The 10,521-nt window shown below is 46.6% G+C and overlaps 1 protein-coding gene across 1 annotated transcript in view; it reads left to right on the top strand.

Annotated features, from left to right (window-relative positions):
* Positions 1-3,809: 3,809 nt before the first annotated feature.
* LOC109483677 (kinesin-like protein KIF26B) overlaps positions 3,810-10,521 on the top strand; it is a 51,760-nt gene continuing 45,048 nt past the window's right edge. The window contains exon 1 of the mRNA XM_019786713.1: positions 3,810-3,827. The gene's annotated coding sequence lies outside the window, so the exon portion shown is untranslated. The remainder of the gene's footprint in view (positions 3,828-10,521) is intronic.

Genomic DNA, 10,521 nt, shown 5'->3' with positions numbered 1-10,521 from the left:
CCAGCTGGAGGTATAAACAAAAACACTCTGTCCCAACTTTTGGGTCAAACAGACCATCCTATTATGAAGTAGGGGTGAAAAAGTGAAAATCCTTTTAAATTAAGCAATAAAAATATGCGACAACCTGCTAATGCACTCTAAAACACAAAGAGACTCAACAACTACCCACATACCAAAAATCATACCAAACCATCCCCCAGATTTTCCAAACATTCAACACAAAAAGTCCAACATTAAACATTTTGTAAATATCAAACGCAAACAGCTAGGGGACCCAAATTTAAACCACTAAACCATGGTAATAACAACTACATGCTACCTTAATATCGCACAAACAGTCCATAACGCGAAAACAACAGAATAAAAAAATTAAACTGCAGTACCAAGGTCAATCACCAGGGGCTCAAAGTCAACCTACACAATCTCCAAGGCCCCATCCATCAATCTGCCAAATATCGTACAGTTCCTTCTCACCGATCTTCAGATATCAGACCAAACATGAAACGGAGTAAAAACAGTACCCCCATTTTCATGGAGGGTAATAACGCGGACCGGGCTAATTTAGAAGCAGGGCTGATTTACATCCCTTACATTCTGCGGTGAGAAACGTCGTCCCAGATAAATCTGTTTAGTGTTGTATCTGATCCGGCTGTACAACACGCCGATGACTCAGGTCCGCAGGCCGTCCTGTTCATTTCTCAGTTTATTGTCTTCGTCACCAGGTCTCTACCAGGGCCGACTGAAAATACAGTATAGTAGAAAATTGCCAAAATATGGGCAATGAATATTTTATGATAGGAGAGTGTGTTTTTTTTACCGACAAATACCATTGTTCTAGAGGATAAGACTACTAAGTAACCAGGTCTAGCCCTGACCGGTAAAAAATTAAGCAACAGCGCGTAATAGAAAAAATCGCGGTATCCAACGGAGACTATCTATACATGTAGTCATAGTGTATACTTTCACAGCCGATCCAAGTGCCAACCTACTAGTAGAAAATAACGTCATGCCTATGGACAAACGTTTAATAACAGTTTTTAGTTGAAAATCTATACCCCAAAACACACAGAATGCATGTGATGAGGTACAGATGTCCACAGCTAAGGTTGTACAAACATCCTTCACCTGCCGTCTGTCTCTTCTCCTTTTTATTCCACCGTGTCTTACACCTGACGAACATCTTTTAATAGCTCCTGCAGTTTCGTCGCTGTTTTGTCCTTATTCCCGAGTCATTAAGGTCTTTCCTCTACCAATGGGTGTTACAACGGGAAGGTTTGTGCAATGACCTCCTTTCAGGTTTTAATACTTAAAAAGTTTATTGAACGGGAGGGCGCTTCCTGTTTTCATCAGATGACCAAAACAACGTAAAGGCCGTACGGCGTCGTCGTAATGCCGTGTTTGTATATACCAGACTGCCGTGTATGTTCAGTGGGACTCAACGAAGCATTCCAGAACTCACACGGGCCCTGCCGGCCGGCTGGAAACCATTGCTACTCATGTGTTGGCTGAAGTATCTCCAAGCAGATGTTAATGCCGTATAAAGTTTTCCGAGCATCACGGTTTTTCTGACAGTCCCAAATTCTACAGACAATGGAGACGTCTTTTTAAAAGTGGTAAACGACACTCAGAAAATTTACTTTAATGATTTTGCACCCCAGACATCTGCTTGAATACCAGCGGCTGAATTATACCAGAAATGGATCAATAGGTAGACAAAACACGCGTCAAACACCGAAGCTGACCCAGATCCTTACATCTGCTTGACCGGGAATGCGGCTCGCCCGCGGCATGTGTCTGTTCCGGGCCTGACTGTCATGGCCGGGTCGGCCGTGAGGTTCACACGGTTTCCCGGTGTGGGGACGGAGGCTAGGCTGGATACATCTGGTGATGTACACGTCTCAGTCGTGACGATTGTCGTGCCTTGTTCATATCATATCCAAATTATAAAATAAGGGTCCGGGTCATTCAAGACAAGAGTATTAGTATAACATGTAAACCCCTGATGGCGGCCATCCAGGAAGATTTAAACGTCTATAAACAACTTGGCGGCCAATTAAACCATCCTCAAGTTGGCGGCCATTTTTAAATGCCGAAGTTGGCGGCCATTTTTAAATGCCCCGATTGGCGGCCATTTTTAAAGCCCCTGTGCTCTGCCCCGGCTCGGGTATCTGTCACACGTGCCCGGAGACCACATCAGGGGTTCGTGCTGTCATGGCGGTTATGTGGGCTATTCCTCTCCAAGGGTCTGTACACATCGTTCAACCTCTTGTAACAACACTGTCGGGTCACGGTCCCGCACATTTCTCCTGGAGTGTCTGGTCTTCCCGGCCTCGTCTCAGCACGATCCGAACACCTTAGCCGGAACGTCTTGGAAACGTTATGACTTTCCCAGCGGCAGCCTGCTGAAGACCGGGGAGGTGATGGTGGGTCCAGGCCCGGCAGGAGCCCGGAAATTGTTCCCACCTCTCACTGACCCTTGGAACGAGAACAGGACTGACACATACCCCGGTAACGAGGTTTAAGTACCCTCCGTACATTGACACTGACGTGGGGAAACAAGACTGACAACTCGGTTGAACAACACAACACGCGTAACAAAACTTCACGCACATTCACATACACGAAAATATCATGCAGACGGATGTTTACAGCTCCAGGGTGCCCTGTATGTCTGAACCCCGTCTAACGCCCCCATTGTCAGGAGCTCCGGTTACTGATTTTAGCTTACAGGGTTTAACCTTTGATCCGGGGGTAACTTGAACTTGAACCTGACCAAGTGCCGCAGGTTCTGTAGTCCCCCCCAGAAATCCTGTTCTTTACCGTTACTTTAAGGGGAGGATTTTTGTCAACATGTGATGTAATCGTCAAACGATGTCTAGTGGCGTCACAATGATACATCCATGTATGTTTAGCTAGCTGAACTGAACCGTTTTTCACGAAAGCTTTGCAGACGATGTCTTAAGCCTCGTCTATAGCAAAGAGCTTTAGCTAATTAGGCAGGTGAGGCCTGGAGCCAATCACATACGTCTTACAACAGGTTTGCCGCATTATCTCTAAAGTTTTTAACTGGAGCAGGCATTGAGTAGCATCGTCATCTTTTTCATATGCGAATGCTACTGCGCAGTTTTTTAAGCCCGCTTTTCCCAAATCTGTACCACAGTTACTTCTGTTGCACACTGGGCAAAAATCTCAGTAGAGAATCAACCGTACGTTTGTCTACAGTCTCTGTGGGTTGACAATTTCCCATCGCTATATAGGATTTATCTGGCCATAGAAATACAGCTGCCAACTAGTATTTCTGGAAAATTATGCAACCTATTTGGTCATTTTATTATTTTTCCTGCAACCCACAGTTTACAGAGTCTGGTATGATTGTCTGTAAACGGTCAATGTGAGAACACCTGGGCTGTTAAATCCGGGCGCTGTTGGCGGGAAATTTATGTGTGGCATCTGCGAGCCATCATGTAGAGAGAGTCGGGTGACCTTTCTGAACCCTGGTGTCATTCCTTCCACAGGCTGCAGCCGCGCCGCAGACTCAGCAGCGCAGCTCCTCTGCTAGCTGGAGCGGACTGAAGGCCGACCCTGCACAGCCTCGCCTGGTCTCGGCAGCCAGCCAACCCGGCTTCACACCCCTGCGATCTCTCCCAGGTACCGTACCGCACCCTACCCTCACTGTAACGCCGCTTCACCGCGACTATCTGTTGATTAATTATCATTTCCATTACAATAAGTTGTTATGACATTCCTAGAATTTGTGTGCTAGAGAGAGCCTGGATACAAAAATAGCCCCAGAGCCGAACGTCGGGATCCCATGTGGCGGTAAGTCGGTAAGTCGGCTGTATACAAACCTACACGGACTTTATAAGAACCGGGCCTACTCCAGCCGCGCCTTGACAGGTGTTGTGGCCTCCGTAAATCTTGTCCAGATTGGTCCTCAGGCCCCCTTTCCAGACGGCGATCGCTGAGCGACCGTACAGCGAACAATATGAAATTGGATTTGTGTGACAATTGGTTTTATGATTCTAATATGTTGCACGATGTAAAAGTACGGTTTAAAACACAAAACAGCAAAGAAAACGTGAAAAAATCCCTACTAGTATGAAACACGGTGTATGAAATTCGTTGAGCGATCTGTCAAATGTTCGTCGCTCATCGGCCGCCGCCTCCAGTGGAGAGGGGGTGTTGTCGGGATGGAGGTTGGGGTCGGGTAGCTGTGACCTACAAGGCGAGGATAAATGAGTCGTGCGCTTCGGTACGGCAGCTTATCGTGGCTACAAAGTAAGATCTGACCACAATGTCAGCGGATCAGCACGGAGCGGGGAAAGTAGGAGGCTAATTGAAACGAGAGGAGAGAGAGAGAGAGGGGCAGCTTTGACGCATTGCCGTAGTTGGCCTGTAGTCATGTAGGCGCGGTGGGGTGATATTAAAGCTGTGATTCTACAACTTCGGGTTCAAGCATCTACAGACTTCAAGTATTTGTCCGGTCGATGCGCATAAATACAGCTTGTGAGCTATGATAATAACTTACCCCAGCGTAGCGTAGACAACACATGTCGTATTTCTATTATGATTTACTGAAAGACGCTTTGATGCTCCGTATAGGCTGGAAGCTATAATATTCGTAATTTAGACACTTCTCTGTCCTAGTTTGGCACTCAACAGCTTTTCTTATCTTTTTAATATCGTTCTAATCTTCATTCTGGACTGCCGCGAGCATCCATCTCTATCCGTCCAGGACAGGTCCCCCGGCAGTCCGGGAGGGTTAGACCCCTGTCCGCGGTACATTCCGTCTCTATCACGTAACATTTTCGGCATTATCACAGTATCGGTCTGATCTCAGAGAGGCAAGCGGGATATGCTAAACAGTCCCTGGTCATGTGCGCTTAAGATTCTTGCATGAAACTATCGGTCTGATCGAGAACAGCTCCATTGTGAGGGAACTGTCCGTCGGACAGGCCGAGACCGGCAAGATGTAGAGTCGCAGAGAGGCAAGATGTAGAATCGCTAGCCTCAGCTCCGCATCGCGTCTGTACAGTAGTTCAACACCTGAAGTAGGTCCACACTAAAAGACAACAGTGCGGAAGGGTATGCCTGTCTTTTTCCCTACTTTCCCGTCTTTTAAAACTTAGTATATCTTATAACGTTACATCTGTAGGGAGTTAATCGTGGCTACTAGGATGTAGCAAATGCCTAATCTTCAAGCAGATGTAAGGTTCGGCTCAGTCTTGGTGTTGCGGCTGTTTTCAATGTACGTCTTGTCTAGTACAAATGTATTGTAAGATTTTAACAATAAGTCTCCTCAAATTAGGATTCATAACGTTTTCCATCGTCTGATTTTTTTATAGTCAATTTCCTTTAACTTAACTTTTTTATTTTTGTTCTGCGCTGTCAAAATACGAGCCTCGAATCCCTTGTTATCATAGATAAACAATAATATTGTTTTAGTAGAGAAACAACAGCAACATCAAAAGGCGGTTGTTTACTGGTTTATAGCGTTATATTTTATTATTTATTGTATTCAGATTTTGTTGTGCAGTCAGAAACCGTCGCGACGTGACCCTGAAAATCTGGTTGGAGATTAGCTCTATAACACATGCGCTCCTGCCAGCCGTCAGCTGAATTTATAGCCAGCCTTCCCCGATCCTTTGAAAGCAGAACTATGACCGAACGAGCTTCGGTAAGTCCCCGGTATGGGACTGATGTTCGCCGCGGTGACGCCGCACGTAAAGCCCCCTGCCGGCGTCAGAAATGTCATACTCTGATATGGGACATTCTATATTCTCAATAAAACAGCGGCTAAAATTGGAGAGAAGGTCAGGCCGTACAGGACCGGTTTTAGAAGCGTGTTGACGTGATGAGAGCATAACTCACACTGGTGTGTTTGTTATGCTTACAGTGAAACTTGAGACGGACTTATGAAACTCCTGAGAGAATCTCTGTGATCAGCGTCAGAAGGAAGTGAACGTGGCGAGTCAAGACACAGGATGTCTTAGCTTTTAATCAGCAAGACGCGATGACCTTGCGTCGTGACCTTGATCATGAGTACGTGTGATTCCCCAAGCCGGAAAGGGATGGAGTCAGGCGGGGGGTCTGGTATATGTTTAGGGGGTCTGGTATATGTTTAGGGGGTCTGGTATATGTTTAGGGGGTCTGGGATATGTTTAGGGGGACTGGTATATGTTTAGGGGGTCTGGGATATGTTTAGGGGGTCTGGGATATGTTTAGGGGGTCTGGGATATGTTTAGGGGGTGTGGGTGATGTTCTGGAGTTTAGGGGACCTTTGACATATGTAGGGGTTCTGGCCTGGGCCCTGGGCCTTGGCTTTGGTCAGATGAGGTGAAGGTGGTCTGTTTGTAAACTAGGACTGCTAGACTGGGGGTACGGGGTCTTGGTCCATGATGCTGGAATAGGGTCATGTTGAAGCCAGAGGTGTCCGGGTTCATTGTCAGCTACCTCAGATGTCTTACGTAGGTCAGGGTGAGGTCGGTCTTGGCTCCAGATGCCTGGCAAGCCAAGCCAAAGGTAAGGTAAAGTTGAAGTCAGTCGGAAAGGGGCGTGGATCAGATACCGGGTCGTTGTTGTCAGTCGGAAGCTAACAAGAAGCCACTTGAGGTCCGCGCCGTCCGACGCCCTGCCTGGCGACGGCGCTTGGCGCTGGTTCTGGCGCGTCGTGTTGGTAGGTAAATGTTGACGGTCTCACGGAGTCCGTAACTCTACCTTTCCTCTACCTTTGTTGTGCACCTTGTAACGAGTAGAGTCCATCACCCGACACTCTACTGTTTCTATACATAACCTTTCCGTGGATTGTCGATGCGTAAAGGTGCCGCCACAATCGTAAATTTGTTATTGCGGACATCTTTTTCTTGATTCAACACACTTGATGTCGGTTCTCTCACCACAGCCTGATTGAAAATTTTGTGCCAAAATCGTACGTCAACTTTCGACGAATGTGACCGCCCCGTAACAGACCCTGGGATAGGAAGTGATAAACCTTATACTTTGTGTGTCATTGACGCAGACGGCTTTGTGTTGGTTGTTGCCGACCACTGGGAGGTTCTTACACTGAAAAGTCAACACAACAGTTGTAGAAAGCAGAGTCGGTGGGACCAGACTCCGGGCCGTCAGACCACCAACAGACCAGCTGTCAGACACCGACTCACCTCTGATTACCGATCTTGACTTTCCCCACTCAGAAACAGCGGAAGTCAGACGTACCCGCCAAGGGCCGCGTAAACCCTTTAATTTCGTAGCCTCCAAAGCAGGCTTTAACATTGGGCCAATGGCGTGTTGTTTTCTGATTACTACCATTGCTACAATTTTGGTGATTGTCAATTTGTACAACATTTGTCAATGCAATCATCTTCAGCAAGAAAGGATAAAAAAGACTTGCCAATGGTGTACCCTTTAGATTCATAGCCTCCAAACAAGGCTCCTTGTCTGCCGCTTTGATATTGTTGTTTTTAATGATTTATGTTTTCTAATTTGCTGCTGTGAAAAATCAAATTTGTAGAAAACAGAACCACCAGAACACGATAGTAAACAGAAAACAGCGATACACAAGCCAAAAACAAGTATTAGCATAACGCCCGCCAAGGGGTCTGCTGTCGAGGCTATAATTGGTAGTACTTGTGGGTTGTGTACAGTCGGCGGCAGGGCAGGAAGCCTGCAGAAGTGAGTCTGGCGCCGACCAAATTCCCTCCTATTCCCCAACCGCTCGTCAACTCAAGTTCAAATCCGCCACGAAGGACGAGGGGACCGGGGTCCTGTTCTGTAGGACTTTCCATTCTTGTTTTGCTGTGAGATCTGTGGCTTGGTACCAGTGAACTAAATACCACCATGGTTTAACCAGGAGTGGTGTTCAGGCAATGTTAGCCTGTTCGTCTTTACATAAACTTGCTGTTTGGGGAGTTAACACTTTAGACAGCTAACCTTTCTTTCAACACAGCAATTAGGATCTTCACAGTGGGATCTAAAGAATGACCGTTCACTTAGGAAACGGGCCCTTACCAAAACGTGACACAAACAACTCCGTTGATGTTTCTTCGGCCGCCGTCATAAATTGCGATACATACGTCGGCGTGTAGAACGGCAAAATAAGAACTTTGTTATATCAACGATAAAACTGATCTATAAAAACAGCTCAGTGCAGAGACCACACAGACCGGGTGGTGATCTCCTGAGCTCCGAGCGTTAGTGGAGGATAACTCAGGGGAGGATAACTCTGGGTCGCTTGTGTCTGTATTTGGAGCGGCTTATTGCTCCAACGTCAAAGTCAGGATCGAACCTGCGGCCTTCTAATATCCAAGCAGATGTTGGTGAGGAAGATCGTAGCGTTTGAGACAGCCGCTGGGGCTTCACTGACGTGCTTGAGTTGGTTGCTGTCAGAAAATTTTGTGATCTTCTCCTCCAAGCTTAGAGATCAGTCACTCTCTCTCTCCTCTACTCACTTTATGTTAACTTTGCGTCCATCAGTTGTTGCCTGTCTCTCCAGTGCGTTGAAAGTTGAACACAACTTTGATGTTTGAGTCATACAAATCTCCTACAGAGCGGCACAAAGTCTTTGTCAGGCAAGGTCAAGTGTACTTCCTTGACTTTCTTGGTCATCTCACCTATACCGATGACGTCACGGTTCCTTAAGTTACAGGTGGTGTCTTACCTGTATAACCGTGTCGGTGCGATCAAAGCCCCGCCTGTCCGGCCCCTCCTCAGGTGTGTGAACTGTCCTATAAACACCATCACACGCGGCGCGGCGCGGCGGTATGGTGACGACAGGTTCACCTGGCGTTGTTGGGATGTTTGACATGACGTTTGGCGACATCTCGGCTCCGCGGAGCAGACTGGTGGAGCCTCTGCCGCGTGTTTTCGTGCCTTTTCGTGACGCCGTAATAACAGGAACCTTCTATTGACACGACAAAGGCACGGAGACGTTTGTAAGGTGCAGGATCAGGTGCACCGATCAACAGGAGCACAGAAAGGTGAATGACCTACATCTGCGGCATTTCCAAGCAGACGTCTGACAGTAGCACTCTGACTCACACTCCGGGTTGTTTTACGTCTTCTTGTGGCGTTTTGTATGTTGTGCGCGTTTGCTCTATTTGCCTTTCACTGAGAAAAGCCTGCACTACTAAAATACACATGCATCACCATGAAAAGACGGTCCAAAACAAACAAGACCGACACATCTATAACATCTACAATATGTACTTGGAAACCGGTTCCCGTCGACTTGAGATGACTCAGGTCCAGTAGAATTTTGCGGCCCGTTTCTTGTGTTTTCTCCCCTCCACGACAGGATTTTCCGCCGACGTGCAGGAACTGCCACTTGACTTGGTCGGAGGAAAGAAAGGCTCATCTCTTTTTGAACAGAGAAGAATGTTCCGGTGTGTGTTTACCGAGTTTACAGGGCCAGACGTGGTTCTATGATGTAGAGGGATAATCTTGAGTACCCCGCATTCCTTCTATTACAATTTAGCGATATTATGAATATACGTGATGACAGCAGTTTTTATTGCCATAGACAGGTGGCGCTTCGGCCACATTACTAGTATTATACGTATGCGTACTCATGCATAATTTAGCATTCTGTACGCGGCTGCACCCTTCAAATGTCCCGATGTTCCAGTTTTACACTGAGTTATTTCTCAGAAGCGCACACTCTTTCTTTTGGCTAGGCGCGTATTAGCCCTGAGTAACGTCTTGGCTGCTGCTGTGGCACCAAACAGAGGACGCCACAAGAATGCGCTGGCTGGCACAGTAAACGGTACTGATACTGATAGTGCTTACCACGGGAATCATGGTTAGATGCACGTTAAAGCACGCGTTTCTAAAATCACATCTTTCTCTTAAATACAACCTCCTGTTTTACTAACCTATAGTGTGCTGAAGTACGCGTAACTTTCAGTCTGTGTGACCTCAGATATTCATTCACTCACGGATTCGGGTCGACCCTAAACTTCACAATGCAAAACCTTCAAATATTATGACCCGGTGCAATACCTTCTTTCTTCCAGTGCTTTGAAACTTTCTTTGTCCATATAAACGTTCTCGGACGTGGAATGGAAATACTATAAGTTCATTGGGGATGATTCATCATCGAGGTTCCAGCTGCTTTGTGTTCGCGGAGAAGATCAAAACTTGGCGTTTTTCTGTCGGAAATCCCACTAAGATATCATCCGCTCAGACTCCTAAATAAGGCCATCGGTATGTGTGATCTCATAGTTCTGAAGTTGTCGTTATTAGAAGGGGTATCGGAGTCACGAATCCGGATATCGCTAAGCTAACTTTACTCGATGTCGACTTTCCTCAATCATTTTCAGGTTCTAAAAAGATGAAGGATAACTATTTTAGACCGGAAATCAACAAAGCCCCCTTTAGAAGATGCGCCGAAACAACAAGCAATCAGCGGAAGTGTGCCCTAGCTTTAAACACGTTGTTGAAGACTTTTGATAGAAGCATGTCACGATGTTGAAATACTGACTGTGCTGTGTTAGTGTGTAGTAACATCCTTATCACCATCCACCA

This window comes from Branchiostoma belcheri, unplaced genomic scaffold (assembly GCF_001625305.1).
Source record: "Branchiostoma belcheri isolate BF01 breed outbred unplaced genomic scaffold, Haploidv18h27 scaffold66, whole genome shotgun sequence".
In the NCBI taxonomy this organism is placed as follows: Eukaryota; Metazoa; Chordata; class Leptocardii; order Amphioxiformes; family Branchiostomatidae; genus Branchiostoma; species Branchiostoma belcheri.
This window is presented reverse-complemented; position numbering and strand designations above follow the sequence as displayed.